The sequence below is a fragment of the Vigna umbellata genome, chromosome 4 (assembly GCF_029865625.1).
Source record: "Vigna umbellata cultivar VRB3 chromosome 4, Vumbellata_1.0, whole genome shotgun sequence".
Classification (NCBI taxonomy): Eukaryota; Viridiplantae; Streptophyta; class Magnoliopsida; order Fabales; family Fabaceae; genus Vigna; species Vigna umbellata.
Window position 1 is genome coordinate 39,902,175 of NC_142168.1, and position 23,178 is coordinate 39,925,352.

General features: G+C 38.1%; 1 long non-coding RNA gene and 1 pseudogene across 4 annotated transcripts; both read left to right on the plus strand.

The window, feature by feature from the left end:
* The first annotated feature begins 1,594 nt into the window (after positions 1 to 1,594).
* LOC148200161 (uncharacterized) lies at positions 1,595 to 6,289 on the plus strand. Its single transcript, XR_015785521.1, has 2 exons — positions 1,595 to 2,095; positions 5,972 to 6,289. It is a non-coding gene; the product is annotated as an uncharacterized LOC148200161 (long non-coding RNA).
* A 7,212-nt stretch (positions 6,290 to 13,501) lies between these two features.
* LOC124847115 (pentatricopeptide repeat-containing protein At1g09220, mitochondrial pseudogene) lies at positions 13,502 to 23,149 on the plus strand (annotated as a pseudogene). 3 transcript variants are annotated; one of them, XR_015785520.1, is made up of 2 exons: positions 13,502 to 15,612; positions 21,887 to 23,149. The product of XR_015785520.1 is annotated as a pentatricopeptide repeat-containing protein At1g09220, mitochondrial pseudogene, transcript variant X3 (transcript). The 3 variants fall into 3 exon arrangements; XR_015785518.1 differs by lacking the exon at positions 21,887 to 23,149 and adding an exon at positions 18,970 to 20,628 and having other exon boundaries at positions 15,181 to 15,612; XR_015785519.1 differs by lacking the exons at positions 13,502 to 15,612; positions 21,887 to 23,149 and adding exons at positions 16,117 to 16,239; positions 18,970 to 20,628.
* Positions 23,150 to 23,178: the final 29 nt, after the last annotated feature.

Genomic DNA, 23,178 nt, shown 5'->3' on the forward strand with positions numbered 1-23,178 from the left:
TAATGGAACGTAAGAGACAACCTGGAAAAAATAATAAAGAGAAAGATGGAAGAATGATAAAGAGAATGAATGTCCACGTGAGATTTTAAATAATATTAACCCTAAAATTTTAATAAGGGTAAAATAGAAATGAAAAAAATAAAGAAAAGGGTAAAAGGGGAATGGGGTGGTTGAGGAAGCAATTTGTGGTGGTGGAGGGAGTAACACCCTTTTAATGATAGTCCTCCTTTGTACCTTTTTATTCTATAATGTAATTTCCTTTTATACATTTTTTTTTACTATCTTTCACTTGTTCTCGACATTTTTAAGACATTCTAACATTAAATTTTAACTATTTCATTTTTATTTAAATAATGAAATCAATATTTATTACTTCTAATTTCTTTATTTAAGTAAATTATTTTTATTTTCATCGGATATATCAAAAATATAAATAGTTTCTTTTAAGTTAATTAATATTCATAGATGTTTTTGTTTTCAAATTTTAATTTTTTTTCTTTTAGTTAACATTGACAACGTATTTTATTGATTAATATTTATTGAGATTATTTTTATTGATGTTTATCATAGTTATTTAAGCTTATAATGAATTTAAGTTATTTCAATCTGTATTAGTTGGAAAATGTTTTTATTGACATTACAAAAGCAATCGGTCAGTGTTGGTGAAATGCTCTTATGTTAGTATTAAAAAAAAAAAAAGTCACTGCAAACGTTAATAGAAAAACAACTACAATGAACATCTTGATATTAGAAAATAATATTGGTCTAGAAAAAAAAAACTTGTATTAACTACGAAAATCATGATTAACATTAGTTAGAAAATAATTACGACCATGGTAATTTGATAAAAATTGTAAACATGTTTAAAATTTATAATATATGTATAAATTATTAAATTTGAATTTACTAATTAAAATGAATATAAATACATATAAATATTAATGACTATAATTAGAGTGATTTCATATAAGTATAATAGTTAAATATTTGATTTCTTTATATTTCAATTAAACTAAGCATGCGAAGCAAATTGTTCATATTTTATTATATTAAAATTCAAAAATATATTAGTAAACAAACACATATAACTGAAAAAGCAAACATAAAACGTGGTTAAAAGGGGATTGGAGTTATGGAATTTTTGTTAAAGTATGTTTTTCATTTTGTAGTTTTTTCATTAATTTTTTTATATTATATAGTTTTATTTAAGATATTAAAGGAAAATTTTTGTATATGTATCTTTTATATTGATTTTCTTTAACTTTATGGAAGAAAATATTGATAAAAAATTTAAAAATAAATTCACATATAACATATATAAATTAATCTCTGTTAGTAAAATATTTTAAATATAATACGTTAAAAGTATTTTTGTGTTAATGATAAAATAGTTCACAATATTTTATTAAATCAAATTTAAAAACTTGTGTTTATTATTGTCTTTAGGAGACTAATCTGAATTTAAATATTTATGAGATTAACCAAATTAAAATCTCAACTCATATTATTTATTATCCTACAAAATATATTCTTTTTTTAATAGATAGATGATGACATTAATTATTATTTTAGCATAAAAAACAGTGATAAAAGTTTTGCATTTTCACCACATCTATACTTTGCTGTCTCTGAAGCGGGAAGGGATTTAAGATGAAGAAAGTGGCGGCGGAGGAGAGTGGTTTCACGCGCCTCGCCTCGCCTCGCCTCATTCGTCTGCGATTGTGAGCCTTTCACGAAGGAAGAGCTTGCATCGAAGCTTCTCTTTACAACCTTAACAACAATCGTTGGTTCGACGATCTCACTCCCCGCTGCCTTCGCTTGCCCGAATCGCGGTAACCACCAAGAGGGGAGTCGAGAGTCGGATTGGTAGGAGTGAAGGGTAGCTTTAAGAACCCACCTAGACATGATTCGAGGGAAAAAAAATCAGAGAGGAAAAAGGGAGTGATTGGTTTCGGGTTTTTGGGCGAATTTCTGTGAGTGCGATATTGGAGGTTGGTGAAGGGAGGGTTGAGGAAGGAAGCGAAGCAGAATCGTGAGCACGGGAGGCGCGAACGGCTTCGGTTCAAGGGTCTTACTTGGAGGAGCTTCTAACCAGGTATGGGGAGCTAACCTTACTTGCATTGTATATGTTTGTTGTGTGAGTGATATGAATTGGTAAGTCTTGTTCGAGTTTGGTGTTTTAGGGTTTGAATGATGTAATTGTGAAAGAAATCAATGAGAATGTGTTCACGGCTGGATATGACGAATCCAATGAACTTGGTTGTGCTGCCTTTCTCTTTATTCAATTAACAGACTGTACTTGAAGAGTTGTTTGGTGAAATGCTTGCATTGGTGAATTATAAATTGACAATTGATATGCTAATGATGTGTTTATGTTGTACTATCTGGAGTAAAGGTTAATTGGAAACAATACAATTTGATGCTTTGAGGTTCGTGAATTAGGTTGTACAGAGTAGTATGCGGAGGTAACTTTGCTTGTCTTCAATTTTATTTTGGTTTGAATTCATGGTGAATGTTGTTTCTGCGGTGCAAATAGTTGGGTATTATTCTGGTTTTGTTCGTTGTTGGATGGTTATGAAGTGCTATTATGAATGGCTGCGATATCTGCTGTTTGTAGTGCAATTCGTGAGCTTTTGAGTCACGTTTATGATTCTAAATGTGATATATTATATGAAGTGTATGATGATGAGTTCTGGATGTTGACATGTATGGTTTAATTTGATTATATGTTCAAATTTATGTTATATAGGTAGCTATTGTCCAAAATAACGAAGTACACGTGTGTTATGAACCAGATTCTAACTTAATAAAATATAAGTATGCTTATGGGAATATGGATTAATTGTGTGTGAATGCTGTTTCTATGAAAAAGGTTGAATAAAGTGGATATACTGGAATTAGAATTTGGGAAACTGGCACCATCTTTAGTTTTGTGTAGTACCAGCCAGGTTGGTACTTTGTCTCAAGAATATTCGACCCAATCTGTTTTAGGTGCAGTAGTTTCTGTTCTGCAATGTTTTGGTTGGGATGATTGACTCCAAAAATAGGGGTGTACAATCCTACCATGGATTGCACGGCGTTACATGACCTTCCTGTCCATAATTGGTAGGATGGTCGTACAATACACTTATAAAAGTATTTTATTAACAAGATTAATTAGTATTTTATATGGATAGAAAATAAATTTGTTTTGATCTTATATGAATTGGTACTGATTTTGATAGAAAATTATAATATTGAATAGGTAAAAATATTGGTATGAAAATTTTCTTTTAATCGAAAATAATGATGAAAAGTATTTATATATATCTCATTTTCAACGCCATACTGGATTCTGTTCTAAATTAATAAAATATTTATAGTTTATTAAATAATTTAAAAAAGTTGTATTAATTTTTCTACATAGCTATGTAACTTTTTTTTAAATATATATTCGATCATTTATAATTTCTTATAATTATTTTACGTCTATCATATATTATTTGATTGTTATATAATTAAGATTTGTCTTTATATTTAATATTGTAAAAGAAAAACTGTATATTTTTTATAATGACTATTTTAGAATACCATTTCTTTTCTGGGATTTTATTTTTTTAAAATAAATTCTTAGTTAATATTTGAAAAGATAAAAGGACCGTATGTTTGTTCTCTTATACGTATAAACAAACGTTGGTTAAGAGAGGAGAGTTACGACTCCACCAAAAGTTTCTCAATTTATTTTATATATATTTTTTAAATTATATTTATATACTAATCTATATATTTTTTAAAACTATATTTATATATTATTATAATATTGATATTAAGTTTGGAAAAGTTTGTAAAACCACATGTAACTTGTGAGATCCCAAAAATTTAAACGTAATTAGGTGTCAAATCAGTATTTATTACGCTGATGAATCACCTAGCTGCTTCCTTAATGAGCCGCGCCACACGTCCCAGGCATTAATTGCGCTCTGAACGCTGCCTGCATGAGCGCCATGTGTCGCGATGGAAGTTTTGGAAGTCTGAGTGGAGGTGCAGGTGTCCGAAAGTGAGACGCTCGTTCATCTGGAATTGGAAGGAACAAAAGTGATTTTCGAAAACCCTTCCGCTCACCTGCATCACTCGTCTTCTTCCTCAGAACCAAACCTTCCATTTTCTCTGATCTCTCTCTAGAACCAGTGCTCTTCTCTCTTCTGTAACTCATCTTCTTCTCCTTCCGATTCACTTTCCAGAACCATAGGAACGTTCGTCCAGCTGTGATCTTTCATTTGGACCGAACAGAACTTGGATTGGAACTGGTAAGTTTTCTTTTCTAAGTGTCGTCCTCTCTGGTTTCATGCGAACCCTAGTTCTGGTTGCATGCATGAGTTCTGAGTCTGAAGTGCGTTGATTTTGGTGTCTTAGTTTTACGTGGGAACTGTTGAACGAAACCTGGGTGTAAGACGTGGTTAGAGGAAACCCTAGAATCTTGCTGTTGGGAGTACACTGCTATCCAGGTAAGGGAAGCTTACATACATTTAAATTTATACGTGTTTGATTTTATGAAAACATGATGTGAGTTGTTTGTATGAAATCTTTGTATACTTGTTTTCTGGATCTGCATGAACGAACTCTGTTGTGCTGTTATGGAATCTGGTTTCTGGTTTTGATTTATCTGCATGTTGGTTTGATACGCATGAAAAATGGATCTTTTGTTGTGGGAAATAAATCTGAATGTTGATGTTGAAAATGAAATTACTGGAATAAATGTTATAAAGTTTATAAGTTGAAAATCATATAAGTTATACAGTATAAGTTTAAATGTTGAAATCTGGAAAATATTCAAAGTTTGAAACATCTTAACTTTTATTCATCCCTTTTGATAAATAACGCTCGTCACTGTACGGTCATAAACCGTTCGACTGCCCCTTAAAATAACTTAGACTGGGATTCCTTCATTCGGAAAGAATTCTACTCGTGAACGAGCGTTCCCAAATTGAATGTTTGAGCGTTCGGCCTTATGTCGAGCGTTCGTCTTCGATAGCGTTCGACCTCATGTCGAGCGTTCGTCTGTGAAATCATTCGACCTTATGTCGAGCGATTGTCCTTAAAAAGCGTTCGACCTCATGTCGAGCGTCCGTCTTCGATCGCGTTCGATCTTATGTCGAGCGATTGACTTAACGTTCGACCTCATGTCAAACGTTCGTCTATAATAGCGTTCGACCTTATGTCGAGCGTTCGTTTTAATGTCGTTCGGCCTTATATCGAACGATCGTTCTAAATCGCGCAAGGTCTTCTATCAAGCGCTTGTACAAATGAATAAGTAATTGATTTTAAACAACGTTCGTCCTGAAATTGAAATAGCGTTCGTCCTGATCTCAAAGTAGCGTTCGTCCATACAGTTAATTGACGTTCGTCTTTTTATGAAAGTGGAACATAGAATGAAAATGTGAATTAATGGAAGAGTTAAGGTGTGCGAACGATTTAAGAAATGAAGTTATGATATTGACATTTGAACGAGCGTTCCAAGGAGGAACGACTCTTAATTCTGTATTGGATATTGATTTGGTAAAGTATGACTGTGGATTAGTTAAGACTCGCTGTCCATCCTGATGTTCCGTGATACGCCTCTTCAAGTAGAAGGGGGTATTCATGTGTGGGAACGGCAGGAGGTCCTTAGTCCATAAGTTAACATGGGCGACGTAAGAACGGACTTACCTCGAGTGGCAGCTGTTTGGTGTATCCCAGTTACTACATCACTCGGGTGCAAGGACGCTTGTAACTACACAGATTCATACAGTCCGGACGGTCGGTCTAGTATTGATATATTCATGTGTTGATTGATGTGTATGTATATGTGTTGATCGTGTGTTGGTTTGAATATAAATGATGAAGTATGAATTTAAATTACGTAAGCTTACCCTTTTGTTTTTCCATTGTGTTGTCCACTGTCCATGTACGTTCGTCTTGTCTTGCAATGATCATCCGTTGTGGATGTGAGCAGATGGTGGTGCATCCCTTGAAGAAATGCTGGAAGAAGAAAATTTGGATGATGCCAACCTGGTCGAAGTTGAAGTAAAGGCCGAGCCTTAGAATGCTCGTTAGATTAGTATTGTAGATGATAGCGTAGTTGAAACGTTCGGCTATGTGTTTTGTAAAGCCGTTCGTCCTATTTATCTCTGTTTCTGTTTGAGCGTACGCTAGTTTTGGTTTCAAGCCGTTCGGCCTTTAATCGCTGTTAGTTGCAAAGACTGATTACTGTTTACGGTTAATTGTAATTAATTCTAATTAATGGTATTTACTATTTATTGGGATGTTACATTAGTGGTATCAGAGCAGTTTTGTTCTTTTAAGGACGCTGTAGGTTATGAGTGCATTGCGTTTTTGCTGTGTGCTTGTTGTATGTTTAATGAGTTAATTTTATTTTAACTCTTGAACGTAACTAACGCTCGTTTTTCTCTGTGTCCAGAGAATCAATGGCACCTAGATTGCCTCCCCCTCCTCAACCGAGTGAACCTGATACTTCCAACAACTCTAGATTGTTGGAAAACATCATTGAGAGACTTCAACAGCAAAATACCACATTGATGGAACAAAATGCCACGTTAGTGCAGCAAAACCAAGCTGCCATGCAAGGTTTGGAAGCTTCACGGGCTAGTTCGGAAACAACTCAACGACAGCTGATGGAGATTCTAGCAGCAACAAGGCACACCGCGGGAGCGTCTTCTTCCAACGCTGCCCCGCCTACTGCTGAGTGGACGCTGGAGAGTTTCCTTCAACACCATCCGGCTAAATTCAGTGGAAAGTGCCTTCCTGATGAGGCCGACCAGTGGCTGAGAGATATGGAGCGTATTTACAATGCTAAGAGGTGTCCGGATGAAAGCCGCTTGGCTTTTACAGAGTATTTGTTGACTGGAGAAGCTAGTCACTGGTGGACGAGTATGAAGGCCATTTTAACGGACGCTCAGAACCCCATAACCTGGGCGGTTTTCAGAAGCAAGTTTTATGAGGAGTACTTTCCGGACAGCGTACGTTACGCTAAGGAAGTTGAGTTCCTTCAACTGGCACAAGGAGCGAAGTCTGTGTCGGAGTATACCAACACCTTTAAACACCTCCTGAGGTTCAATACGATGGCTACTAGCGAGGAATGGCAGTGCAGGAAATTTGAAAATGGGTTGAGAAGTGACCTGAAAGTATTGATATCGAGTTTGTGTATCCGGTCTTTTCCTGCTATGGTTTTGGAGAAAAACATGGCAGAAGCGGAACGTCAGAAGAGGTCGCAGCAAGTGAGTAGAGGACCGATGGTGTCCAGGGGAGGAGCTGTACAGAGGAGACCTCCTTACGCTCGTCCAAATCAGTCTTCTCAGACGAGCGGATCTCAAGCAGTAGTTCCTGTCGGACAGTCTGGACAGGGAGGTGTTGTTTGTTTCCGGTGTGGAGGGCCACATTATAGATCTTCATGCCCTCTTTTGGTGGGAGTCAAGTACTGTAATCGTTGTGGGAGAAACGGACATTCGGATCATGAGTGCAATATGAGTGGGCGTGCGGTGATGAGGCCACCCAATGCTGGAAGGAATCAGGCGAGAGGAGGACGAGCCCAAGCTAGTGGGCGAGTGTATGCTATAACGAGCACTGAAGCAGCAAGCTCAGGTAACCTTGTAATTGGTAAATGCATGTTGTATGGTAGATCATGCTGTGCTTTGTTTGATTCGGGGGCAACGCACTCCTTCATCTCGAAGGCGTGTGTTGAAAAGCTGGGATTAGAAGTGAGCGAGATGCAGTTTGATCTGGTGGTGTCGACCCCAGCAGCTGGTGAGGTTAGGACGTCCACTATGTGCGTCAAGTGTCCTATAGAAGTGGAGGGACGTAGGTTTAAAGTTAGCCTCATCTGCTTACCTCTTCAAGGTTTGGAGGTGATCTTAGGAATGGATTGGTTGGCTGCCAATCGCATTCTTATTGATTGTGGAGCGAAGGAGTTGATCTTCCCTGGTGAAGAAGAAGAAGTTCTTTCAGTGACGCTCGGTCAGCTGAAAGAAGACATTATGGAAGGTGCCAGCTGTTTCCTGATTATGACCCACGAGGATCAGGAATCCAGAGGAGTGGTAGAAGGACGATCGTCCACTAGAAACGGTAATGGACGATCGGTTGTAGACGAGTTTGCGGACGTTTTTCCGGAAGAGATCCCTGGACTTCCCCCTCAGCGTGAAGTGGAGTTCACGATTGATTTGGTGACTACAGCGGCTCCCATCTCGGTTCAACCATATAGGATGTCGCCTGCGGAGTTAGCTGAACTAAAGGAGCAGATTGAGGAGTTGATAGAGAAGAAATTCATTAGGCCGAGCGTATCACCTTGGGGAGCGCCCGTGCTGTTAGTAAGGAAGAAGGATGGCAGCTCTCGGTTGTGTATTGACTACAGGCAATTAAACAAGCTGACCATCAAGAACAAGTACCCTTTGCCAAGGATAGATGACTTGCTGGATCAACTACATGGGGCTGCAGTGTTCTCAAAGATTGATTTGAGGTCCGGATATCATCAAATTAGGGTTAAAGAAGATGACATCCAGAAGACAGCATTCAGGTCACGGTATGGGCATTATGAATATGTGGTAATGCCTTTTGGAGTAACGAACGCTCCAGCTGTGTTCATGGAGTACATGAACCGCATATTCAGGCCTTATTTGGATAAGTTTGTAGTTGTCTTCATAGATGATATCCTCATCTATTCCAAGACCGAAGATGAGCATGAAGAACACCTTAGACTCGTACTTGGAGTGTTGCGGGAGAAAGAACTATATGCCAAGCTGTCTAAGTGTGAATTCTGGATGAAGGAGATTCAGTTTTTGGGTCATGTGGTGTCGGCTGGAGGCATCTCAGTAGATCCAGCGAAAGTGCGAGCGGTACTGGATTGGGAGAGTCCGCGTTCGGTCACGGAAGTACGTAGTTTTGTTGGACTGGCGGGCTACTACAGACGTTTCATTGAAGGTTTTGCTAAGATAGTAGCGCCGTTAACTCAATTGACCCGTAAAGATCAGCCGTTCGCTTGGACCGATCGTTGTGAGGTCAGTTTTCAGGAGTTGAAGGTGAAGCTGACGAGCGCCCCAGTACTGGTTATTCCGGACACGTCTAAACCGTTTGAAGTCTATTGCGACGCTTCTCATCAAGGTCTTGGTTGTGTTTTGATGCAAGAGAGGCGGGCGGTAGCGTATGCATCTCGGCAGCTGAGGATTCACGAGAGGAATTACCCAACGCACGACCTGGAGTTGGCAGCGGTCGTTTTTGCGCTAAAAATCTGGAGGCATTTCTTGTATGGATCCACGTTCCAAGTCTTCAGTGATCACAAGAGTCTCAAGTACCTCTTTGATCAGAAAGAGCTGAATATGAGGCAGAGGAGGTGGCTTGAGTTCTTGAAGGATTATGATTTCGAGCTACTCTATCATCCAGGAAAAGCGAACGTAGTAGCGGACGCTCTAAGCAGAAAAGTGGTGCATATGTCATCCATGATGGTGCGCGAGCTGAGCTTGGTGGAGAGTTTCAGAGATCTAAGGTTACAGTTTGAGTTAGAACCGAACAGCATCAAGTGCTGTAACCTTAGGATATCTAGCAATGTGTTTGACCAAATCAAGATGAAGCAACGTGAAGATGAAGAGTTAGTGAAGATATTAGGAGCGCTCGGTACGGATCAAGCTAAGTGGTTCAATACGGGAACGGACGGCATGTTGCGTTACATGGGCAGAACGTGCGTTCCTAATGATGGCGAACTGAAGAGGATTATTCTGGAGGAAGGTCATCATAGTCGTCTTAGCATGCACCCTGGCATGACTAAGATGTATCAAGACCTCCGGAAATCGTTTTGGTGGCCTGGAATGAAGAGTGATGTCGCTCGTTTCGTGGCATCATGTCTAACCTGTCAACGAGCGAAGGCAGAATATCAAAGACCTGGCGGATTGCTTCAACAGTTGGAAATTCCCGAATGGAAGTGGGATAGCATATCCATGGATTTCGTGACTCATCTACCACGCACGGTCAGGAATCATGATTCAATCTGGGTGATCGTGGATAGGCTAACAAAGAGCGCCCACTTCCTAGCTGTCAACTTAAAGATGTCGTTAGCCAACTTAGCCAAGTTGTATATCCAGGAGATCGTTCGTCTGCATGGAGTACCTTCGAGCATAATTTCCGATCGTGATACAAGGTTCACTTCACGGTTTTGGCAATCACTTCAAAGCGAGCTTGGTAGTAGGTTGCAAATGAGTTCAGCTTACCACCCTCAGACGGACGGCCAGTCTGAACGAACCATCCAGACGCTAGAAGATTTGTTGAGGACGTGCGTCCTAGATCACTTAGGTGCATGGGATGAGGTTCTGCCGCTAGTGGAGTTCACGTATAACAACAGTTTCCAGGCGAGCATTGGAATGGCACCGTTCGAAGCACTCTATGGGAGGAAATGTCGAACGCCACTTTGTTGGTTCAAGGAAGGAGAGAACGTGCTAACTGGACCTGAGCTTATCCAGCAAACGACCGAGAAGGTTAAGCAAATCCAGGAGAGGTTGAAGACGTCTTTGAGCAGACAGAAGTCGTACGCTGATAAAAGGAGAAGACCGTTGGAGTTCGTTGTAGGAGATCATGTATTCCTTCGACTCAATCCAGTTACTGGTGTAGGGCGAGCCGTTCGTCCAAAGAAGCTATCTCCCAAATTCATTGGGCCGTACCAGATATTGAGGAAGATCGGACCAGTGGCGTATGAGCTTGCGTTGCCACCCCAGCTATCCAACCTTCACCCCGTTTTCCACGTATCTCAACTTCGAAAATATATAGCAAATCCGTCACACGTACTGGAGTTAGAAGACATTCAACTACGTCCAGACCGAACGTTAGAGCTGCATCCAGTCCGTGTTGAGGATTACCGCACCAAGTACTACAAAGGCAAGGAAATTCGTTTGGTGAAAATGGTGTGGGACGATAAGACGGGTGATTCAACTTGGGAAGTGGAGAGCGCCATGAAGGACTTATACCCTAATCTATTTCCGGGTGAGTCTTTAATTTTCGAGGTCGAAAATTTTTGTAGATAGGTGGAATGTGAGATCCCAAAAATTTAAACGTAATTAGGTGTCAAATCAGTATTTATTACGCTGATGAATCACCTAGCTGCTTCCTTAATGAGCCGCGCCACACGTCCCAGGCATTAATTGCGCTCTGAACGCTGCCTGCATGAGCGCCATGTGTCGCGATGGAAGTTTTGGAAGTCTGAGTGGAGGTGCAGGTGTCCGAAAGTGAGACGCTCGTTCATCTGGAATTGGAAGGAACAAAAGTGATTTTCGAAAACCCTTCCGCTCACCTGCATCACTCGTCTTCTTCCTCAGAACCAAACCTTCCATTTTCTCTGATCTCTCTCTAGAACCAGTGCTCTTCTCTCTTCTGTAACTCATCTTCTTCTCCTTCCGATTCACTTTCCAGAACCATAGGAACGTTCGTCCAGCTGTGATCTTTCATTTGGACCGAACAGAACTTGGATTGGAACTGGTAAGTTTTCTTTTCTAAGTGTCGTCCTCTCTGGTTTCATGCGAACCCTAGTTCTGGTTGCATGCATGAGTTCTGAGTCTGAAGTGCGTTGATTTTGGTGTCTTAGTTTTACGTGGGAACTGTTGAACGAAACCTGGGTATAAGACGTGGTTAGAGGAAACCCTAGAATCTTGCTGTTGGGAGTACACTGCTATCCAGGTAAGGGAAGCTTACATACATTTAAATTTATACGTGTTTGATTTTATGAAAACATGATGTGAGTTGTTTGTATGAAATCTTTGTATACTTGTTTTCTGGATCTGCATGAACGAACTCTGTTGTGCTGTTATGGAATCTGGTTTCTGGTTTTGATTTATCTGCATGTTGGTTTGATACGCATGAAAAATGGATCTTTTGTTGTGGGAAATAAATCTGAATGTTGATGTTGAAAATGAAATTACTGGAATAAATGTTATAAAGTTTATAAGTTGAAAATCATATAAGTTATACAGTATAAGTTTAAATGTTGAAATCTGGAAAATATTCAAAGTTTGAAACATCTTAACTTTTATTCATCCCTTTTGATAAATAACGCTCGTCACTGTACGGTCATAAACCGTTCGACTGCCCCTTAAAATAACTTAGACTGGGATTCCTTCATTCGGAAAGAATTCTACTCGTGAACGAGCGTTCCCAAATTGAATGTTTGAGCGTTCGGCCTTATGTCGAGCGTTCGTCTTCGATAGCGTTCGACCTCATGTCGAGCGTTCGTCTGTGAAATCATTCGACCTTATGTCGAGCGATTGTCCTTAAAAAGCGTTCGACCTCATGTCGAGCGTCCGTCTTCGATCGCGTTCGATCTTATGTCGAGCGATTGACTTAACGTTCGACCTCATGTCAAACGTTCGTCTATAATAGCGTTCGACCTTATGTCGAGCGTTCGTTTTAATGTCGTTCGGCCTTATATCGAACGATCGTTCTAAATCGCGCAAGGTCTTCTATCAAGCGCTTGTACAAATGAATAAGTAATTGATTTTAAACAACGTTCGTCCTGAAATTGAAATAGCGTTCGTCCTGATCTCAAAGTAGCGTTCGTCCATACAGTTAATTGACGTTCGTCTTTTTATGAAAGTGGAACATAGAATGAAAATGTGAATTAATGGAAGAGTTAAGGTGTGCGAACGATTTAAGAAATGAAGTTATGATATTGACATTTGAACGAGCGTTCCAAGGAGGAACGACTCTTAATTCTGTATTGGATATTGATTTGGTAAAGTATGACTGTGGATTAGTTAAGACTCGCTGTCCATCCTGATGTTCCGTGATACGCCTCTTCAAGTAGAAGGGGGTATTCATGTGTGGGAACGGCAGGAGGTCCTTAGTCCATAAGTTAACATGGGCGACGTAAGAACGGACTTACCTCGAGTGGCAGCTGTTTGGTGTATCCCAGTTACTACATCACTCGGGTGCAAGGACGCTTGTAACTACACAGATTCATACAGTCCGGACGGTCGGTCTAGTATTGATATATTCATGTGTTGATTGATGTGTATGTATATGTGTTGATCGTGTGTTGGTTTGAATATAAATGATGAAGTATGAATTTAAATTACGTAAGCTTACCCTTTTGTTTTTCCATTGTGTTGTCCACTGTCCATGTACGTTCGTCTTGTCTTGCAATGATCATCCGTTGTGGATGTGAGCAGATGGTGGTGCATCCCTTGAAGAAATGCTGGAAGAAGAAAATTTGGATGATGCCAACCTGGTCGAAGTTGAAGTAAAGGCCGAGCCTTAGAATGCTCGTTAGATTAGTATTGTAGATGATAGCGTAGTTGAAACGTTCGGCTATGTGTTTTGTAAAGCCGTTCGTCCTATTTATCTCTGTTTCTGTTTGAGCGTACGCTAGTTTTGGTTTCAAGCCGTTCGGCCTTTAATCGCTGTTAGTTGCAAAGACTGATTACTGTTTACGGTTAATTGTAATTAATTCTAATTAATGGTATTTACTATTTATTGGGATGTTACATAACTTCCGCTCTCTAATTTCTTTTTCTTTTATTCTTCCGTAGCTCTATTTCTTTCTATTTGAATTTTCACTTTCAATTTCTCGTATTTTTAAAAATCAAATTTCACCACGGTGAAAATGAGGATTTAAGGAATATTATGGAAGGATCTATTTCTTCTTATGAGTAAGTTTATCTTCTACCTTATTTTTTAAGCAATTTATTTTCCTGTTACATGTGACTTTTGTACACTTTAGGTAAATCTCTATATATTAGAGATCATAAAATCATGTTTTAATTGTTGATTGAACTCTTCATTATGTAAATAGAGCTATTTTAAGCTTTGAAATTGTGTAGGAGAAGAGCTGTATTAGGAATCTACCTTAAGGTAAACAAAGTTAACCACTTAGAAGTTGTTAATTTTCTTGAAATGTTGAGTTTTGGTTTTGAGATTTAATTTTGGGTAAACTTGAAAAATAAAGAGTAAAATAACTCATTAGTTTTTCAAGATGAATGATTTTGACGAAGATGAAAAAAATGTATCTAGGGCAAGTAAACTTGAGAAATTTCATGAGAATTGTAGGATTGAAGAAAATGAAAAACTACTCTCTAAAGTTCTTATAGTTACATATAAGGACTTGAAAATTATTTAGAATGTGATATAGGAAAACATCCTCAAATTTGGCACTACCCACCAATTCAAATTGATGAGGTACAAAGGACTTATCTAAAATGAGATCCATATCATATGCATCTAGAAAATCATTCATAGTTTGGTAAAGATGATCATCTAAGAAGATTTCAATACACTTGGGTTAGCTTATTTCCTTCATGGTTAGAGTATTCGTCAATAAAAGATTTTGCATATTGCTTACCTTACTATCTTTTTAGTGAAAAAATCAAGCGGATGCCCTGATTCACATGTTTTCATTGTTACATGTAATTGAATTTGAATTATAATAGGCAATGAGTTCATTGTCGTCAACATCTTTTAATTTTGTTCAGTGTTTTTTTTATAGGTTTTAATAGTTGGAGGAAAGTTAATAATGGAAAAAGTTGCGCTTTTTTAAAACGCATAGGGAAGGATCCCCCCACCCACCACACAATATTATAGTGAGAGTTTGTCAATACTTGTTAAATCAAAATTGTAACATTAGGAATGTTTTGGAAGTGCAAAGCTTGGATTAAATTATGAAGAGTCAGTTACGTCTCAAGACTTCAATTGACACATTTTGTTTTTTATCCCTTAAAGCTTGTGCCTTTGGAGATCATGATGAAACTAGTGAGTTGAGGAACCACGGTAATTTTCTTGAGATGATTAAATGTCAAAGATTTCCTAGCATGAAATAAACTGAAGTAGTTGAAGTAATCTCCAATTAGTTGTAGACCTGTCTTTCTTAAATCCAAAATAGCATACTAACATAGGCTAAGGTACTTGTATTGTGTAGTATCACTTGCATACAGAAAAATTGTGCAATGCAAGTTGTAAGACCTGAGAATTTTCGCAATTTTAATATAAATAATTTATAAGTTAATTATGAGAATATTGTGTATTATAAAATAAATTATAGTTATCCTAGTATCAAGTGGGTTAACTAATAGAAGCTTTAATTGTACAAGTAAGTGTGTCTTTTAATTGTACTAGGAGACGGAAAGTAACCTTTAAATAGATATTAAATGAGTATGTAAGCAACACAAATGACTTGGCTTAGTGGTGAGAGTAGGCTTGTGGTTAAGAGACGGTGAGGTGTGTTGGTTTCAAACCCTAATGGGAACAAAGGAGAGTTTATTTTTATTTGGTTGATTTTTTTTAACCTAGCTTTTGACCAATAGAGAACACGTTTTTTTTCTTCTTTCCTCTAAATACCTCAAACCTTAGGGCATTGGGGGGATTTCGGCGTGAATGATGAGCATTCACTGCTCTCTTGTAACATGGGGGAGGGTAGAGAAGAGAGGGGAGGAGCGCTATTTTTTTTAGGGAGCAATTCGAGGGAGAAAGGTTGTGTTTGAGTGTCAGTGAGTGGTACTCTGAGAATGAATGCAATGTGGTTCGAGAAGGGGCGTTTAGAGTCAAGGGGATGAACGTTGGAGCAGGGGATGCAAAGTTTGAAAGGTTGTAGTGGCTGTGGTTGAGACGCCATGAAAGGTATGGGGAGTAAATGTAAATGTGTATTTTCTTTGTTGTTCTAAGTGCGTGTAAATGATGGGCATGTTCTTGTTGGGTGTTTCGAATGTGTGAGCGGGATGCTCTGTTCTACTATTCCTTCTGATATTGGACTGAAATTTGAACTGCTAAAGTACCTTGACTGTGTTCCTGATGAATATCAATTTTTTAATGGTTGTTTATGTCCAAAGGGGGTTTAGACGTTATTGTGATAATTTTAGAATTATATGAACTGATGGGAACTTGTTGCTGTGTTTTGGGTGTGATAATGGTTGGGAAGTGGGTAAGATTGTTATTTCATCCTTGGTTAGCTGCATTGTAACAATTTGACATTGGTTGATACGGGTTGTGTGTTATATGGTATTTGAGTTTTAAGTGTGGGCTTGTGTGTTACATGTTCTGAATATATGACAAGCATAACTGTAACTGGAAATGGAATGTATTTTCACCTGTCAAAATTGTGCTTACAGTAAGTTTGATGCAGAGTCTAATGTGTGTGATGGAATTGGGTTGGCTGTTAGTGAAACTGAATAGATTTTGTGGCTTGGGCTGGGCTATCATGTGAGAGTCTGTTGGGCAGAATCTACTACTAACAGGATTCTCCATAATGTATGTTGCTTACCTGTATTAAACCCTTGTCCAGATGCATGCTTGCAATGATAAGCTTATGTTAACCACTGCTGAATTGAGTCTGCCCAGATAAATTACGTGACCTGTTGCTTATGACTCTGTTTGATTAACTGGTTTGTTTGCCCGTATAATAATATGATGGAAATTGATTATGCTTATGACAGGGCTGTCATATGTAGTTTATATGTGAGTAATTGTTACCGTTTTTAGATATGGGTTGGACTGCAAATTCAGGTGTGAGTACGGTCTGTACCTTAAACATGGAATGAGCCTTTACGTTAAATGCTTGATGGAAGTATGTTGGATGTTGTTGCTTTGTTTATGTTACAGTTTTTAGCCTGTTGTATATGCTGTGTTTAAGCATTCTAGTTATTCATATGGCTGCTGGGAATTTACTCTCTGATTTGTTTGGACACTCTGGGTTTTGGTCAAATGTAGTTTGTATATTCGTTGTTAATGCAAAGTTATATTTGAAATAATTAAGGTAGTCAACTCTGAACTTTACTCTGGTTGCATTGAAAAAGAGATATAGGGACCCTGGTACGCTAGTTCAAACTGGGTTAGTGCATTGGGTCATCTGGTGTATTACATGTCCTTTCTTAGTGTTCTGATTGCTAGACTGTTGGAATTTTTGTTGGTCCCTCATCATTGGTTGCTTGCAAACTGTTTGGATTAGTTAAAATGAAATACTATGGGTATCCTTGATCTGTACTTGGCTGTGTGATACTATAATTACTGGAAAAATAATTGTTGGCAGGTGCATGGGGAGTTGGTATTGTTTTAAGCTAAATATAGCTTATTTGGATTATGGGTGGACGTTATGTGTCTAGGGAGATTTGGGAATACAGTGAAGTCTATGGTTGGTTGATGATGGTTGTTATCATCATTAATAGATGCTGTATGATTATGTTCGGGAGATACTATGTTTGAATTTAAATGGGATGGTGAACATGTGGTACTAAATCCGAGTGTCTTATTGATGGTCTTCTAATGCATGTGTTACTCACCCATATTTGTTTGTTTGTGTGTGTGTGAATATGATCGTATAACGTGTGTGTTATGTGGGAGCAGGTGTATATGTAGGTATAGAGAATTATCTTGTGGACGCTGGTGAGAGGGGGAGTTAAAGCTAAAAGGGGTTTTTGGTGAATCTTTATGTATAATGTAATAACGAATTGAGGTTTATGTAAATGCTAACTTTGTAGACTAATTTATGTATTAATACAATGGTCGTACAATTATTAATATTTGGTTATCTTTCTTGGGAAACTTTATAAACGGTTTGTGAAAATTTCAAATTCTATCGTATAATTGTGACTCCCGATTTTGGGATGTTATATTTTAGAACCAGGTTTTCGAAAAAAACTTTTGAGGCTGTGGGGAGTGAGTTTGCCTAGTTTCTGATGAGTAACTCTGAGTAACTTTGATTGTTTTAGTGTTTCATGCTGCAAATGTTAATGGAGATGTAATTGATTGTTTATGTAGTTGGTTCCATACTTAACAACAATTTTGACCTTGCAATAGTCTTTTGGAATATGAGTATCGTGTGACTTGGGTCATGCCTAAAGTTGATTTTCCATATACATAGTACTCTATTTGTCATGAACCTGCTAAGTCTGGATGGATTAGCTAGTTGGATGAGTTGAGTATGGGGAGCTAACTCTGCTTGAATTGTATTTATTAGTTAAATGTGTGATTCATAATGAAAATCCTTCAATTGAGCTTTCTGTTTGATGTATTTGGATGTCGTGATTGTGGAAGAGTCAATGTTAATGTGCTCACGGCTGTTTCTGATGAAATTTTAGAGTCCTATTGTGTTGCCATTGTGTGTGTTTAATTAACAACTTTCTTGTTACGTTTTGTTTGATGAAATTCATGTTTGATTGCACTAGTACTCTGTATGAATTATACTGATGAGAGTTTAATGATTACAATGTCTGGCTTAGTTGCTGCTTGAAGTTAGTATGTTCCTAAATACCCTGCGTGCCATGCATTGGGCTGTTCTGAGTAGTATGGTTAGGGTTTTAGATGTTTGGAAGACTTGGAATGTGGTGGGATTGAGTTACTTGAGTTATTGTGTGATGGAGGGTAATTTTTGAGAATATACTGATGGTGGGTGTTCTGAATATATGCTGAACGTGGTCTGTCTAATTGCTGTCTAAATGTATCAGGTTTGTAACGAAGAATTCCTGGAAAACGTGGGTTTTCGGGTTATCTGGTTATCTTTGCCATTGTGTTGGTCTGTTATGCATGTAATAATATTAAAACCAGAACTAGAGTAACAGGGCCAGCTGTCTCGCTGGTTGAAGGTTGGAGTAGGTCTCTTTAATCTAGACGACTGATAGTATGAAAGTATAAGTCTTCTGTGCATCGTTATTACTGGGTCTGTGCATGCTTAATGAAGGTTGGAAGGTTCCGTTTGGACAAGTTTGTAATATGATATGTTAGGTAGTTAAGCAAATGAGTTAAGCAAAGATTGAACAGGGTGGTATGTTAAAAACTGGTACTAGATATGGATGGAAAGTAAAGAGTTGTATGATTTATTGTGGGCTCTATATGATAATTGTTAATGGACCTTGCAGGATATACACATATTTATGAGAACATAATGCAATATAAGGAATGTTATTGGTTCTGTGAAATTCTAATGTTTATTCTGTTACATGAAAATGTTAAATTACGTAGGTGACTTGGTATTTATGTGTACAGGTTTAGGTGTGGATAATTGTGATCATTATATTCATCTCTTGGAGTAGATAATGTGAGATGGATCGGAACATGGTTTTATGGAACATGGAACATGGTTAGTAAAATGTCACTCTTGAAACCAAAGCACCTTTTCTCCCTTACAGGTTTTGTAACAGTGGCAACCATATCCAGCACCACCATCTCTCACCGTTTTCCGTGTCTTGAAATCCCAGCTCCTTCGTCCTCTCCCAAACCTAAACATCCACAACACTTGCTCTCTCTTCTGCTCAAACATCCTTCTCAACCCCAAATTCTGCAACAAGTTCACTGTTACATTATCACTTCTGGCCTCTTTCACTACCCTTTTCACGACACCTCCACTTGTTTACTCCTCTTGAACAATGTCATCCGCTGTTACTCCCGTGGCCCTTCCCCTCAACTAGCTCTTCACTTCTTTAGGTACACCCAACACTCCCACACTTTCTTCACATACCCTTCCCTTGACACCTTCTCTTTTGCCTTTCTTTCCCACGCTTCTGCCAATCCAAACTGCACCCGCTTTGGGACTCAACTCCACGCCCTCGTTTTCAAGGTTGGGTTTCAGTTTCATATGTATGTGCAAACTGGGCTTTTGCAAATGTACTCAAGTTGGGGTCTTTTAGTTGAAGCCGCACAAGTGTTCTACCAAATGCTATGCAAAAGCTTAGTTACTTGGAATGTTTTTATCACTGGTTTGATTAGATGGGGTGAGGTTGAACTTGCACTTTCTGTGTTTAATCAGATGCCTTCTCGGAGTGTAGTGTCATGGACCCTTGTTATTGATGGATACACACGCAGGAATCAGCCCATGAAAGCTTTAACTTTATTTAGGGAAATGATCCAAGTTGATGGTATAGAACCTACTCAAGTTACTCTTTTGACCATTTTTCCTGCTATTGCAAACATTGGGTGTATTAAGATATGTCAATCAGCTCATGGATATGCAGAGAAGAGAGGGTTCAATTCCTCTGACATACGCATTACCAATGCATTAATTGATTTGTATGCAAAGTGTGGATGTATAGCAAGTGTGAATAGATTCTTGCAGGAGTTACCTGATCAGAGGAAGAATTTGGTATCGTGGACTTCAGCTATCTCTGGTTTTGCAATGAATGGAATGGGGAGGGAAGCTCTAGAGACTTTTGAAAACATGGAGAAGGCTGGGCTTAGTCCGAATCGTGTGACATTCCTTAGTGTTTTGAGTGCCTGTAGTCATGGAGGATTGGTTCAAGAAGGCCTCGATTTTTTTGTTAAAATGGTAAAGGATTGTAAACTAGTGCCAGATATCAAGCACTACGGTTGTGTGATAGATATGCTGGGGAGGGCTGGCAGGTTAGAAGAAGCTGAAAAGGTTGCTTCACAGGTACCTCATGAGGTTGCCAATGCTGTAATGTGGAGAACTTTGTTGGGTGCTTGTAGTGTTCATAATAATGTTGAAATTGGTCAGAGGGTGATCAGGAAAGTACTAGAGATGGAGAGAGGACACGGTGGGGATTATGTTCTTATGTCCAATATTCTTGTTGGTGTTGAGAGATTTAAGGACGCTCAAAGGTTGAGAGATATGATAGATAAAAGAATTGCATTTAAACTTCCTGGCTATAGTATAGTCTAAATTATATAATAGATGGTTTTTGTTCTGCCTTTCTGCATTTAAACAAATTGGTTCTGCCTTTTCTAGTTACTCAAGAATGAGATTACCTACAATTAAGTTTAGTGGTCGAATTCCATATTTTAGTTGTCTCAGATAAAATAAACTTTATAGGAAACAAGCTCTCAATAAAAAATTCACATTTAAAATGGAATTATATTACAGTAAGTTGTATTTATTTTCAAAACAAAATGAAAACAGTAATATTGTTGTTCTTACATATCATCTTTGGGGACAAGATAATATCTCTCTGCATTTTGGCGCTGACCAATCAGTTGAGCACAATTAACTGAAAATTTTCCTGCCCTTTCCTGTCCTCCATGATCCTTTAACTTTAATGAAGACAGCACCACATTAAAGTTTTAATTTAATACAGAAGTATATAATTTTGTTATTAAGTGTATCCTTATTGATTAATGCTTGAAATAGACTGTTTAATATGCTTTCATATAGTAACTTTAATATGCTTGAAACCAACTTTTTGAACTTCTTCAAAGATGTGTGTTTCTTTCCCTTTTAGTTATATTTTTCATTCTCTTTGGTTTGTTTGATACACTTGGGTGCTTTTGGTTGCCCTTTGTTCAATAGCACGCTTTTCTGATAGTTAACCAGTTTACACAGTTAAGCCCCCAATCAACCTGACGTGGAATTTGTATTGCTTTACTAAGGCCAAATGATGTATTTTAACGCAATGTAAGCAAAGGGCACTCAATTCCAATAATAGAAGGGCGCTTGGTTGAATAAAATTAAAAAACTACAGGGTTTAATGGCATTAAATCTCATATATTGATGCTTAAGGAACCACTGACTTAATCTTCATATGTTCAGCTGAACTAGCTGCCTTCACTCTTTGCTGTCATTGAAAAAGTGCAGTTCAAAACTGCATAACGTGCTTGCTCAAAGCCAATAGATAATGTAAGTATGTAATAACAGGATTTGAAGTTAAAACCTTCTTGACAAAATTGTCTTCTTCTGGAGAGAAAGGCCGCTTGATGAATCACTATTTTCTTCACTTCACTTAGCTTATTGTACTAGAATTAGTCAGGGAATTGTGCTTAATTGTCCAGTATTTTCCCGTTTTTCATCATTGTGTTTAATTTGACCGATAATTCTTATTTTGATTAATTTGAATTATCTATGGTTAATTATTTACATTATTAATTTTAGGGAAATTATTTGGATAAAATTAGGGACTAATTTATTTTATGAAGCAATTAATTAAGTGCACATTTTATTTTGAATCAAAAGCAGTGTCACGGCAATGGAGGTGCAGCCACCACTAAGCTCACGACCACATGAGAAAGAGTTCTAAAATGCTAAGATTTGTTTTACTTTCCATGCTTTTCCACTCCACACTTGTTCAAGGAGCTCACGGTTTTTTATATCTAATTAGAGGATAGTAGGTGTTGTTCTACAAAAGGGGTTCATGCACCTTTGAAAGTGGATTCTAGCTAATCACCGTTCACACATCATCAACTCACGGTGCAGTCCATTTTTGGATGAAGAGGCACATGGAATTAATTAAGAAGGTGAAGGGGGATGTCTCGGCAATGAGCTGGTGCAGCTGCCACCTTGGTTGGAGCATGAGAAGCATCCGCAACCTGGAAGGAATGCATACCATGTTTTCATGAATAAAAAAATGCAGCATGGTGATGCAGGGAAGAAAGTCTCCAAGTTGTTGCTGCCATAAGTTGGAAAGAAGAGGAAACGTGACTGATTTTTGGTGGAGAATGACACGGTGATTGATGCTGACGGCAAGGAGAAGGAGATGTCCATGTGCACATGAAAGAAAGGAGAGGCTGCTAACTATGTGCTGGTTCATTTTCACGGTCTACATTGGAGAAAAGAAAGAAAGAGTGGAGGCCCCTCCATTTCCTTGTTGGAACGTCCATAAGGAAGGATTGAATGAAGAAAATGTGCTAAAGACAAAACTTAATAATGAAGAAGTGGGCCGGCCTAGTAGCACCATTTTTATTTCTTGTATTTAATACATGGTGACATGGAGGGCATTTGGAAATTGGAAGAGAATGGGACGGTCCAGAGTAAAAAAATAATAATGTTTAGAGACAAATTCATGGAGACCCCATTAGCACTTTTATTTCAAGTGATGTGCACATACACGGACAAAAGGGGACTGAAAAATATAAGAAGGCAGCTTTGGTACAGCAAAAAAGGGGGTGCCGTGGTGTAGAGTAGAAGTCAGAGAGAAGTTCAGCTGCTGACAGTAGGAGGCTGTAACAGAAACGTGAAGAGGAGCATAGCATTTGCAGAATGGAAGGCTACGGTTGAAAGTGGTGTACACACTACATCATAGGTTCCAATTTTATTTTGTTTGATGTAATTAATTTCAGTCTTATTTAATTTTCTAAACTTTAAATCTATTATTGTTTATTTGTGATTCTGTAATTTAATTTCTACTGTTGTATTTTAATGATGCTGTAATTTAATTTCTGTTGTAATTAAATGTGTGAATTATGTTTTCTACAAATTAATTTCTTTTGTCTTTGTTGTTAATTATTTCACTTTGAATTATTTACTGTAAT